Genomic DNA, 13,888 nt, shown 5'->3' with positions numbered 1-13,888 from the left:
CCCCCTCAAAGCCGGAGAAACATAATCTCATCGCCTCTGGGTTTTCTCCCCAGCCCCTTCGATTAAAGCTGAGCAGACAGGATGACATTTCTGAATTCAGAAGCTGCAGTGAGTTGAGAAAAACAAGCATCTGTGGCCCCTTCTAGGACCCACCAGGTGGAGGAGATGTTGCCCCGGGTCCTATAGGAGGTGGGGAGAGTTCTCCAGGAAGCCGCCCTCCACAGAGAGTCCATCAGCAAATTGTCTCATGTAGCCATAACAGCCAGGAGCAAGGTTGAGGGGAGTGGGGTTTGGTCCTAGGAGAGCCACTGTATTGTAAACAGGATAAAAGGGGCTGCAAAGCCCCACTTATCACTGACTAATGTGCCCCCAGGTCATCGGGGAGCTGGACCCCCACCAGCAGCCCTGAGGGAGTGAAAGAGAATTCCCGATTAACCCCATCACCTGTGAGTGGAGCCGGGGCAAAGGTCTGCCTTTCCTCTTACTAAGTGATTTCCACGGTGGCATCCGTGGAGCTCAACATGGCTTCTAGGAAGCCCCTTCCGAGACTGGAGAAACGTCTTCTGAGCCCCGTGCTCTCGGGGGCCACCTGGAGCAGGGTGCATGTGGGGGCATCTTTGGAAGGTGAGGTCAGAGGAAGGCAGACGTAGCTAGAGGCTGGCAGCAGTTTCAGGGGAGAGTGGTGGTCTCTTCGTCACCGTGGGGGAGAAGGAGACTTGGGGATCAGCACATGGAGCAATGGGTTGGCTTAATTTAGACTTGAGAGATTGACTGAGGGCTTGGTCTCTCTGGGCTGTAAGGATTTCATTCATTCCTTACAACCCCCTTTGTGTGCAGGTATCTTAATTCATAGAGGAGAAAACTGAGGTTCAGAGAGGTTAAGTGTCCAAAGTAAACAGTAGGTAAGTGACCAGCTGAGACCTGAACTCAGGCCCTGCATCGCTGACTGTCAGTGCGGGCACTTCAGTGTTAGTTGGACCCGATGTACTGCCTTAGTGTTTAAGTGTGAAGACTTCCAAGGGATGCTTAGATGAAGTGAGTTCACCTTTCCTCTGAATGTACTCTGCCCCCGCCCGCCACAGGAAGCCTTCCTTGGTCTCTGCCTCTTCTTTTCAGACCCCCATTTTCCTGGACCCCTGAGCATGGGATAGAAAAAGTTAAGAGTTTGATACAGAAAGCCCAAGTTTGATTTTCCAACTCAGATGACCTTTTGGCCAAATCAATCAATTCCTCTGAGCCTCAGTTTCTTTATCTCTTAGCTGGGGACGCTAATATCCACCCTCGGTATTTCACCAGGTTGAAGGAGGATGAAATGAGATGGGCTGTGCACATGGTTTGAGTGTTAATTTCACAGTGATTGTTGTGGAACTTCCTGAGTGAATTTCTTGCCTCCAGTTTTCACCCCCTTGCCCACCTGCCTCTCCAGGAATATCGCCTTCAGATTCACCTGCTTAAAATATAACCTTATGCATGTCTCCTACTCAGGAACCATCAGTGACTCCCTGCTACTTCTTCCTGGATCCGGTGCTCACCTTTCCAGAACTGGCTTAGCTCCCACTCCCAAACCTGGAGCCTCTGCTCCCCTGCCCCACCTTGGGCTCAAGTCACGGATCCTACTTGGGGGTCTAAACATTCTGTGTGTTCTCGTACCTGTGAGCCTGGGCTGGCTCCTTGAAGAGATTTGTCCCCTCTTCCAAGTTGGCTCAACTCCCAACCACTCCTCCGGCAGGCTTCCTGACCACCCATCCTGTCTCACCCTCTCCACCCTCTTGTCTTTATCATTCTCCGTGCCTTCGTATTCACCTCCTGGGAGTGTTGGCTTTTCATGTCTCAACATTAGATCATAAACTTCTTGAGGACAAAGACCTGCTTGTGTCTTTCAGTTAAGGTGCTCAACTGATCTAGGCTAGAGAGACAGCGGGCTAAAGAGGATGTCCTCAGGAATTCTACAAGTCAAGAGTGAGCGGCCTACCTGTCCCAGAAGCCCCTTGGGCAGTGGTGCTTTGAGAATCTGGCTTCCTGGAGGGCTCAAGGTGCATCTATGAGTTGACTCAAGACACGGCAGGCCAGGTAGAGGTGGGGGTTGTTTCTGGCAGGTGGTCATTTTGTGGGACCTGGCCAAGAGGACCAACCTGGAAGCACTCTATTCTACAGCCCCACAGGGCTTACCCTGAGCATACAGGAGCCTCTGTGTCATCCCCTTTCATATCCATCATTCAGTGAGTCCTCAGGGTTTCAGGGGTGGAGTAGGAAGCAGGAATATGGAGGAATTTTCCCATGCCTTTGATAACCAATGAACTGATGACCATTCAGGCTGCTTATCTTCCTAGAGAGAAACCAAGGCCCCAAGACAGGTGTGACCTGCCCACGTCACACAGAGGTCAAAGCCCAGCTGGGGTTGGAACCTGCATGTCCTGACTCCAGCTCCCTATCTCACACTAGCTCCCAGGCAACACACAGGTCAAGGCCCTGCAGACAAGGATTCCGGAAGTAAAGTCCTGGGAACCAGCCCCCTCCATCGCAATTGCACTCAACCTGCCAGGAAGTGGAGTAGGCCCACCCAGATGGAAAAGTTTCCAAGAAGGAGTCTCTAAGCCCCTCTCCAATGCCCCCAAACCTTCCACACCTTGGTTCATCCTATCTGTTGTTTTTTTTTTTTTCTCCCCTTGAAAGGAAAGTGCAGTCACCGTAGCCCAAGCCACTTGGTCCAGGGCTGCCCTGTCGAATACACCAGCTCCACATGGCTATTGGGCCTTTGAAGTGTGGTCAGTACAAAGCAGCTTGTGCTGTAAGATATTGACTGGCTTCCAGAAACTTAGTACAAAATAATGCCAAGTACAGCAATGCTTTTTTACTTTGATTCATGTTAAAATGATAAAGTTTTGGGTGTCTTGGTTTCAATAAAATATACTATTAAAATGAACTTGACCTGTTTCTTTTTCCTTCTTTATTATCACTTCTAGACTATTTCAATACGTAGGGACCTGGTAGTCCAGTGGCTAAGACTCCATGCTCCCAATGCAGAGGGCCTGTGTTTGATCTCTGGTTATGGAACTATACCCCATATGCCACAATTAAAAAAAAAAAAGATCCTGTATAATCAACGAAGGGTTTCTGTGGTGGCTCTGTAGTAAAGAACCCAACTGCCAATGCAGGAGATGTGGGTTTGATCCCTGGGTGGGAAGATCCCTTGGAGAAGGAAATGGCAACCCACTCCAGTATTCTTGCCTAGAGAATTCCATGGACAGACGAGACTGGCAGACTACAGTCCATGGGATCACAAAAGAGTCATTCACGACTTAGCGACTAAACAACAATACAATCAGCTAAAGAGCTCAAAGCCCGCAACAAAGATGGAAGATCCTGTGTGCCTCAGCTAAGACCTGGCACAGCCAGATAAATGAATTGAATACATTAATATTTAAAAACCTAACTATGTAGCCCATCTTTGCAGCTTGTGCTGTGTTTCTATTGGACAGCGCTGATCTAGAGGGTGCCCTTTGGCTTCTCTAGGAGACTGCAGGCTCCTGAAGGCAGAGAGCTTATTTGGTAGTTCTTCCTCCACACAACACACCCCCTCCCAGCTTGGCGTCCCAGGCCTGGCATATGCTGATGCACAGATTGGGTCCCCAGTTCTCCAGAGCGATCACCCCTTCATATGGGCTCCTCTGAGGTCCCTTAGATCCAGAGAATCTCAGAGATGGGGTATGAGGGCAGTCAAGGCAGGCTTCCTGGTGGAGGTGAAGGGGGCTTCAGGACAGGATGAGGCAAGCCAGGCACACAATGTAAGGGGTACTCACTCTCAGGATGGGGCAGGAGGGACCCCGGGAACCCTGCTTGCCACTCGCCCTGCTCCCAGCTCTGTCAGGCTCCAACATGGTCCCTCCAGGAGGACCCAAGTGGGATTGCCACAGAGGTCTGCAGCTGAACTCCCTGCAGTCCCACGGTGGTCCTAATAGCCCCCATCTCCCAAGGGCAAAACCTCACTCAACAGCCACCTCCCTGGCCTCAAAGAAGCTAGATCAAGCCCGGGCTCCTCAGTAGCCAGGGCCTCCTTGCCCTACCTCCAGTGCCTTCAGGAGACAAGCTGCGTTAATGGCGATAATTTTGCAGCTTTGAAAGGGAAGCACCCAAAACCCAAGAGGCCTGGGGCTGGAGGAGCCCTCTGAGGAGAGGGCCAGACAGCAGGCATCCCTCAGAGGCCTCCGTCCTGCTGCAGGCCATGGGGCCAACGTGTCCCGACACCGACAGGCCTCCTCGCACAAGCCAGACCTCACAGAGTGAGGAGGGGAAGAGGGGGCTCGACAGGAGGGTCGGGGGCTCATCCATCAAGAACCGTCAAACAGCGGGGCCACAGGCCTGCCTGAACATTTGGCTGTTTTAAAGGGGCCTTCTGCAGCTCCCCCCTACACCCCCCAAACCTTAGCCTCCTGGAATCAAGCACATTCCACTGGTGGGGGATTAAGGGGTCGGCAACCCAGGCTGGGCTGCCCCCACCCCACTCCTTCCTGCTCACCCACAGAGCAGGGACCCATCTCCTGTCCCCCTCCCCCCAAGCCAGAGCTGCGGTTAAGGGGCCCAGGGCAAGATCGAAATTGGTGGGGCCTTGTTGTCTGCCCCTGCTTTTAAGAAAATAGCACACAAATTGAGAGGCGATCTTGACTCTCTTTTCTCTTTTTAAATCAGGAGAGTTGACTGGCACCGGGTGACGGGGGTGGGGGTTTCTCCAAAGCCTTGTTCAGGCCAAGTGAGTGAGAACGGTCCCTCAGATGAGAGAGCAAAGGACTACCAGCCTAACACCTGCACTTGGGTCGCCCTCCTGACGCTCCAGGGGTCGGCTGGCCTCAGGTGAACAGAGTACTCATGGCCAGAGACTGCCTGTGGGGTGAGACAAGAGCATGGACTTCCCTTCTCTCCTTTCTTCCCAAGGGAGCCCCCGACTGGGGGACTGTAGTCCTGACTACAGCAGGGCCAAGAAACACCACCCCCTAGCCTTGGCAGTTGCTCACTGAAGCATCAGAAAGGCCTAGGTTCGAATCCTGACCCAGCCCCCTCCTGCTCCTTGAATTCTCTGAGCCCCATTTCCTTAGTAGTGCTCCTGGTGCGCTACTGGTACAGTGGAAAGTCATCTGGCCTTGCAAGCAGAGAGATGTGCATTGGGCCAGTGGCTAGCTGTGCATCCTTGGATAAGTCACTCGACTACTCTGACCTTCATTTTCCTTAAGAGAGTTTTGCAAGAATTCAGTGAAATCACACATTTGAAAGTAACTGGGGCACAGGGTGAGGGTGGAAGGGAGGCTCAAGAAGGAGGGGATATACATATCAACTCAGTTCAGTTCAGTCGCTCAGTCATGTCCGACGCTTTGTGACCCCATGGACTGCAGCATGCTAGGCCTCTCTGTCCATCACCAACTCCCGAAGTTTACTCAAACTCATGTCCATTGAGTCAGTGATGCCATCCAACCATGTCATCCTCTGTCATCCCCTTCTTCTCCTGCCCTCAATCTTGCCCAGCATCAGGGTCTTTTCAAATGAGTCAGCTCTTTGCATCAGGTGGCCAAAGTATTGGAGTTTCAGCTTCAACAAGAGTCCTTCCAATGAACGTTCAGGACTGATCTCCTTTAGGATAGACTGGTTGTATCTCCTTGCAGCCCAAGGGACTCTCAAGAGTCTTCTCCAACACTACAGTTCAAAAAGCATCAATTCTTCAGCGCCCAGCTTTCTTTATAGTCCACCTCTCACATCCATACGTGACTACTGGAAAAACCATAGCCTTGTCTAGATGGACCTTTGCTGGCAAAGTAATGTCTCTGCTTTTTAATAAGCTGTCTAGGTTGGTCATTATTTTTCTTCCAAGGAGTAAGTGTCTTTTTCTTTCATGGTTGCAGTCACCATCTGCAGTGATTTTGGAGCCCCCCCAAAATAAAGTCTGCCACTGTTTCCGCTGTTTCCCCATCTATTTGCCATGAAGTGATGGGACCTGATGCCATGATCTTTGTTTTCTGAATGTTGAGCTTTAAGCCAACTTTTTCACTCTCCTCTTTCACTTTCATCAAGAGGCTCTTTAGTTCTTCACTTTCTGCCATAAGGGTGGTGTCATCTGCATATCTGAGGTTATTGGTATCTCTCCCGGCAATCTTGATTCCAGCTTGTGCTTCATCCAGCCCAGTGTTTCATAAGCATGGTGACAATATACAGCCTTGACGTACTCCTTTTCCTATTTGGAACCAGTCTGTTGTTCCATGTCCAGTTCTAACTGTTGCTTCCTGACCTGCATACAGATTTCTCAAGAGGCAGGTCAGGTGGTCTGGTATTCCCATCTCTTTCAGAATTTTCCACAGTTTATTGTGATCTACACAATCAAAGGTTTTGGCATAGTCAATAAAGCAGAAATAGATGTTTTTCTGGAACTCTCTTGCTTTTTCGATGATCCAGCAGATGTTGGTAATTTGATCTCTGGTTCCTCTGCCTTTTCTAAAACCAGCTTGAATATCTGGAAGTTCACAGTTCACGTATTACTGAAGCCTGGCTTGGAGAATTTTGAGCATTACTTTACTAATGTGTGAGATGAGTGCAATTGTGCGGTAGTTTGAGCATTCTTTGGCCTTGCCTTTCTTTGGAATTGGAATGAAAACTGACCTTTTCCAGTCCTGTGGCCACAGCTGAATTTTCCAAATTTGCTGACATATTGAGTGCAGCACTTTCACAGCATCATCTTTTAGGATTTGAAATAGCTCAACTGGAATTCCATCACCTCCACTAGCTTTGTTTGTAGTGATGCTTCCTAAGGCCCACTTGACTTCACATTCCAGGATGTCTGGCTCGAGGTGAGTGATCACACCATCGTGATTATCTGGGCCGTGAAGATCTTTTTTGTACAGTTCATTTGTGTATTCTTGCCACCTCTTCTTAATATCTTCTGCTTCTGGTAGGTCAGTATGTTTTTCAGTGTGAAAAGGATATACATATACATATAGCTGATTCGCTTTGTTGTACTACAGAAACTGACACAACATTGTAAAAGAATTATACTCCAATAAAAAAGAATAACATATTATATGTATATAAAGAAATTACCTGGCACAATACATAGTGAGTTTTGCCATCAGGTGGAATTCATCCTTCTGCTTCCTACCCTCCAGCTTCCCTTGATACCTTCACAATTAGCTCTGATCACACTTACCACCCCAACCACAGCGCAGCTGTGGCATAGTTCTACGCTGGGCTCCCAAGGGTGGGCTCCAGGCAGGACCATGTGACAGTACCTAGTACACAGGCAGTGTCCAGGCAGTGCTCTTCTTTTTATCCCTTTGAGAGGGAGCACTGCATATTAGCTTAGAGCATAACTCTGCAGCCCAAGTTCAAATCCAGGCTCTGCCACTTACTAGCTGGGCAATCTCAGGCCAGTTGCTTAACTTCCCTGTGCCTCAGCCTCCTCATTTGTATAGTGGGCATAACGATACCACCTTCCTCATAGTGTTCTTGTGGAGGTTTTTTATTTTTTAAGATTTTTTTTTTCTTATGTGGACCATTTTTTAAGTCTTTATTGAATTTGTTACAATATTGCTCCTGTTTTATGTTTTGCTTTTTTGGCTGTGAGGCATGTGGGATCTTAAGGCCCCCAACCAGGGACTGCCCCTCCTGCATGAGAGGGCAAAGTCTTAACCACTGGACCACCAGGGAAGTCCCTGTTGTGGGGTTTAAATAGGTAATAATTATAAAAGGCATGTGATACATGCTACAGGGGTGTTCTGTCAAATGAAATTTATTGACCACCTTCCCTGCCCAGAGATGCTCACCAGGTATCTGCTGACCCCAGTTCAGGCCTTTCTGCAGAACCTGTCCTATTCAGGGAAGTCCCTTCTGTCCCTGTGTCTGTTTTCTTACAGGATGGAGAGGGAGTCGAGCTCCAGAAGGGGCCGGGTGAAGACCTTGGCTTAGCCTTGGGTCCTGGCCTCCCACCCCACCCATCAGTGCTGGGCAGAAGCCAGGACCTGCAGCTCCTTCCCTGGGCTGGCGTTCTCCCGAGTCGGGGCTGGGCAGGGCTGGAAAAGCTGCTTCTTGCAGTTCAGGAAGAGACCGACAGGCAGGGAAGGCGTTTGTACCCGCCCAGTGGTCAGCACAAAGGTGGCTGCAGGAGGGGCTTCCTCTCCAGGAGGAAGGGAGAAGGTCAGCGGCCTGCATCCGGCCCTGCCCGTTCCTCCCAGCTGCTGTGGAAAGATGTCCTAGCCACCTCGTCATTGCTGGGAGGGGTCTTCCCTTCACACGGGGGCAGGCCCTTTGGAGGACCCTGGTCTGCAGGGCTGGGCACACACAGGCGCGCATACACACACACACACACACACACACACACACACACACGCACGCAGTCCTGGCGCTGTGGGATGAAGCAACCAGTTGTTGACCTGGCCATCTGCTTGACGTTCCCAGGCTGCAAGGCCCTACAACCCGGATGCAAGATGGGCTGTTGGGAATGATGGCTCAGCTGTCAGTGCTCATTGCCCAAGAGGTCAAGGTCATGGGTCAATCCTTAGATAAGACCATGGGTTTCCTTCTCTTAGACACAGATGTCACCCTGCACCAGAGCCTGCTCTCTCACACATGCGCAACAGGTCCAAGAGGGACCCACTCAAGACTCAGCAGAAGGAGAAAACTGTCTCCTTGCTACTCCCTACTCTGGCTGGGTGGGTGGTTGTGGCAGGTGGTTATTCCAAGAATCCTCTTTGCAGGAGATGCTGGGATGCAGGCTATCAAGGAAGGTCATCTCATTAGGACCTCTGTGGCTTCGCCCATTATCCAAGTGGCCACGAAGGCTTTGGGACACCTGGAGACCAGCTCCCAGATCCCAGAGCTGGTTCCTTCGTCCACGAGCGACAGGGTGGGCGGCTCCTGCTCTGCATGTTGAGAGGGGACTCCAAGGAAACATTAGTGCCTCACCCCCACAGGAGAAGCAGAGTTCTGGGCAAAGAGCTCTTTCTGAGATCTTTGCTATGAAGATCACCATTTTCCTGTCTGCCCCAGGCACAGCTCAGGGCTATGTTTATGTGGAGGCTTTGTGCCAGTCTCCTGAGTGTGAGACGTCATGCTTCTTCAATGCCCTCTGAACTTGACTGAGGATAAAACGTGAACTAGAAGAGCAGATGCTGGAATCAAAATGTGGTGAGAGACGGTGAGTTCTATCCATCCGTCTGCCCATCCATCCTTCCATCTGCTGAGCACCTACAATAAGCCAGACTTGGCCTTGGGTGCTGGTGATCCAGAAGTGAAGAAGCCAAGATCCTTACTTTCAAATTGTTTTCCAGTGAGGAAGACAACATTGATTAGGATAGAAGTACCTAGGAGCCCTGCCTGAAATGGCTCAAATAACAAGGAAAACTTATCTCACATGGGAAGAAGGCCAGAGGGAGGAGGCTCTGGGATTGGTCAATTTAGGGACTCAATGATGTCGCTGAGAGCTTGAATTTTTAAAAATTTTCCCACCTGACTACCCTCCAAGAGCCAGTCAGTTCACCTGCGGTGTCAGAATGGCTGCCACACACCCAGGGACTGCAGGCCAATACTGTAAACAACTGAAGCATAAGAGGAACAGTTTCTTGAGTCCCTTTTTACAAGAGAGGAGACATTTCCCACAAGCCCCAGCAGAAATCGCCTTCAACTCGCATTGGCTGCCATTTTTTCACCTGCCCAGAGATGACCACACCTGGTTTAGGCGAATCAAGATTTACTCCAGAGGTTGAGACACTCTTCCTTAGGGAGGATGGCTATCTCACCAGAACTCAGGTTCTCTTTACCAAGAAGGGGGAGCTGGCTACCCATAGTATCTGTTGGCAACCAGACAACAAAATCCTAGCACTTTGTGACTCTTCGTCCACCCCAGCAGCAGCTTGGGAAACCCATCTCTGCCTTTCTCAGCCCCCTGGTCTGTTTTTTCTCTAGACTGACTGCTTGGCCACAAACTGCTCTTTGTTTGTTGTTAAAACTTGGCCATGTGAAAACTTCCTGTCACAGCGTTCTTTCTATCTCAGTCTTACAACACACACGCACGCACGCATGCACACACTATCTAGGTGTCCGTTGGATTACTCTAAATCCTACATCTATATGAGGAACACGCCTATTCTGGTGCATTGCCCCCTGCCCAGTTTAGACAGCACCATCCATTTCTGACAAGGTTTGCACAAGCATGCATCTCTGAGCCACATTTCTTCATAAACAATGCACAGCCAAAGACTGGGCTTGATCTAAAGCAAAGGAAAAATGACATCTAACCTCATGTGTTCCATGTGATCCGTTCAGCGGGGAAGCTGCTTAGCCAGGTGGGTCCATAGCAGGCACCGGAAGGAATCTCAGTGGTAGAAGCCCTGCTCCATCTAGCCCAGACAGTGCATGGCAGCAGGACATTGCAAAGAAAACCCAAAGATTTGTTGCAAACGACTCAAGCCTTTTACTTCACTGCCATAAGCAGTAAGCATAAGCAGAGAGACACCAGCCTAGTGTAGTCCATGGCATTCTACTGTTGCCTTCTGGTTCCTCGTTATAAGAAATCTAAGAGAACCTTCCCATGGCAGTCAAGCACACTAGATACAAAATCAAGCTCTTGATGCAAACCTACTCGCTGTGTGACAGGGGCCATGCCTACCTTGAGACCCCGCCGCCCTTCACTCCCCTTCCCTGCCTTAGCTCCAGCCACTCTGGCCTTCATGCTCTTGTTGAAAGTGCCAGGCTTGTTCCCTCTACCTCAAATGCCCTCTTCCTATCATAGCTCAGAAGGCAGCTTTTCAGAGAAACCTTCCTTGAGCACCTAGATAATAAGGAAGTCCTTCAAACTTTCTTTGTCTTATTTTAACTGCATTATAGCTAATCAGAAAATATGTTCTTTCTAGGCTTTCTTCTTTCTTATCCACCTCTCCCTACTATAATAAAAGCCTCATGAGGGCCAGACCCTTGACTCTCTTGGTCCCTGGAATACAGAGCTTGACCTGCGGATAGTGGTCAACAATGAATGAATTAATGATATCTCCTGCCGGGATCACTTTTCTGAGATGAAATGAACCAAAACAAACCAAACCAAAAACAACAACAAAAATGAATAAACATAAATCTCCTTCCAAAGTGCTGGAGAGAGATTAGCTACAACGGTAGTTTTCCCCACTCTGCAACACTGATCATGCAGAAGTGAGCTGACAGAGAGAAGAAGATGGAAGACTGACTTGTCACTGCTTCTCCTTCTCCTCTAAGGGTGATGGCACTTCAGGGGGCTTGAGAAATAGAAGATAAGGGGAAGACAGTGTGAAGGAAGCATCTCTAATGGTGATGATGCCTGCACACTCCAGGCACTGTGCTCTGTGTGTAACATACAGATCGGTATGCCCACTTTACAGATGAGAACTCTGAGTCTCATGAAGGTCAAGAGACTTATTCAAGGTCCCTGAACACAAAGAAGGTGGAGTTGAGGTTGTGTGCATACTCAGTTGCACAGTCGTGTCCAGCTCTTTGCAGTCCCATGGGTTGTAGCCTGGCCAGGCTCCTCTGTCCACTGGATTTTCCAGGCAAGAATACTGGAGTGGGTTGGCATTTTCTCCTCCAGGGGATCTTCCCGACCCAGGGACCGAAAGGAGTTGAAGTTATACATTAGCAATCACTCCCATTTCCTCCTCCCCCTGATCCTAGGCAACCACTGCTCTATTTTCTGCCTCTATAGATTTTTTTCTATCCTAGCCATTTCATATAAATGGAATCATACAATAGGTGGTATTTCGTGACATTACCTGTATTCTTGTACTCAGCAGGATGTTTTCAAGGCTCACCATGTTCCAGCACACATTGGTACTTCTTTTTCTGATGGCCTAATAATATCCATCATATGGATGGACCATGTTCATTTATCCATTCACTAGTTGGTGGACTCTGAGTTGTTTCCAGGTCCCCACTATTATGAATAATGCTGCTAAGAATATTTTTGTACAAGTTTTTGCATAGACATATGTTTCAGTTCTCTTGGGTAAATACCCAGGAGTGTAATTGCTGAGTCAAATGGTAACTCTGTGTTTAACATTTTGAGGAATCATCAAAGTATTTTCTAAAGCAGCTGCACCATTTTATGTTCCCACCAGCAGTGGAGGAGGGTTACAAGGCTTAAGGGAGGCAGGGTGCTGTTATTATTACTGTTAAACTGTACAGTTGGCTAGAGCATCCTGAATTTTGAGATTCCACAAGGCAAAAAACCCCAGCATGACTTTTGTTTGGTTTTTCAGTTTTTTAAATTTTTTTAACTTTTTATTTTATATTAGAGTATAGCCAGTTAACAATGTTGTGATCATTTAAGGTGGGCAGCAAAGGGGCTCAGCCATACATATACATGTATCCATACTCCCTTTCCATCCAGGCTGCCACATTACATGCAGCAGAGTTCCCTGTGCTATACTGTAGGTCTTTGTTGGTTACCCATTTTAAATACAGCAGTGTGTACATGAACATGACTTTTATTTTTGTTTCAGTTGTCTCTTCCCTTCATGGCCTCCTTACCTTCCACTTTGCCCTAATCTCTAACTCTTCTCCGATCCTGTTATCCCGACAATTCTCACCTTTGCCCTGCTCACACATCACGTGGTGGCTGAAGGCCCTGGTGGACTGGAGATGAAACCAGGCCTCATGAAAACAGCCATGGGCATGGACCATGGCCAGAGTGGGAGGAGAGCAGCTGAGCAGCCCACTCCCCGCGGAACCCTTGAACTCGGCAGTGGAAACCCTTGGCATAGCAGGCCAAGGCACCCCATGGGAATTATTTAAAGTGTACAACTTTTAAATCACTATCACTAAGATTTCAGTTAAGAGCTTGAAACTTTTACTGTGTACATTTGTGACATTTTGAAGGTGACGCTAGCGGTAGAGAACCCATCCTCCAATGCAGGAGATGCAGTTTCGCTCTCTGGGTCAGGAAGGTCCCCTGCAGAAGGAAATGGCAACCCACTCCAGTACTCTTGCCTGAGAAATCCCATGGACAGAGGAGCCCGGCAGGCTACAGTCCATGGGGTCACAGAGTCAAACACGACTGAAGCGACTTAGCACGCACACATTTGTTGGCTGGGGGAGGGTGGGGAGGTGGTAAAAGTCCTTTCCCACATTTTGTCTGGGGTTATCTCAGGGAGGTCACAGTACTGTCCAAGGCTGAACAGCGTGGAGAAGTGTTGGTCTTTGGGTGGGTGGGATGGAGAAGGTGTGGCTTAGGGAGGTCCTGGCCCCAGTGATCAGTTCTCTGATGATGTTCTGCTCTGTCTCTGGGGCATTAATGCAGCCTCCTCCAGGAAGTCCTTAGATCCTACTCTCCAAGGTACTTTCTGTAAAAAGAGGAGAACACGTTGGTGAAGACCATGCTCTCCCTCCTGCTGAGCAGGCCCCACTCATGGGTGGATACTGAGGGTATAGGATCCACCTCTCTTTTCCCCTCTGGAAAGTTCACAGTGAGAATCCAGCACCCGGTGGGCAAGGAGCCCTTTAGTTCAGGCAGTGGAAGAAGTGGCCTGAGAGGTTCTGAGCTATTTCATTGCTGAGCAGTCAGTAAAGGGAAATACTCCCTGAGCCTAGCTGAGGAAAGAGCTTCCCTGGTGGCTCAGAAGGTAAACAATCTGCTTGCCATGCAGGAGATCCAGTTTGATCCCTGGATCGGGAAGATCCCCTGAAGAAGGGAATGGCAACCCACTCCAGTATTCTTGCCTGGAGAATTGAATGCCATGGACAGAGGGGCCTGGCAGGCTACAGTCTGTGGGCTTTGCAAAGTCAGTGCTGAGTGACTAAGCACACATCTGAGAAAAGCCATTTCACTAAGTGCCAACAGAAGCTTACTACAAAGTTCCTCAATCCTACACATGTCCAAGGATGGGTGACATGT

General features: G+C 49.2%; 1 long non-coding RNA gene across 1 annotated transcript; it reads left to right on the top strand.

The window, feature by feature from the left end:
• The first annotated feature begins 267 nt into the window (after positions 1-267).
• LOC129651175 (uncharacterized) lies at positions 268-2,977 on the top strand. The gene is made up of 3 exons (XR_008714060.1): positions 268-624; positions 1,884-2,070; positions 2,443-2,977. It is a non-coding gene; the product is annotated as an uncharacterized LOC129651175 (long non-coding RNA).
• Positions 2,978-13,888: the final 10,911 nt, after the last annotated feature.

This window comes from Bubalus kerabau, chromosome 4, assembly GCF_029407905.1.
Source record: "Bubalus kerabau isolate K-KA32 ecotype Philippines breed swamp buffalo chromosome 4, PCC_UOA_SB_1v2, whole genome shotgun sequence".
Taxonomy (NCBI): Eukaryota; Metazoa; Chordata; class Mammalia; order Artiodactyla; family Bovidae; genus Bubalus; species Bubalus kerabau.
This window is presented reverse-complemented; position numbering and strand designations above follow the sequence as displayed.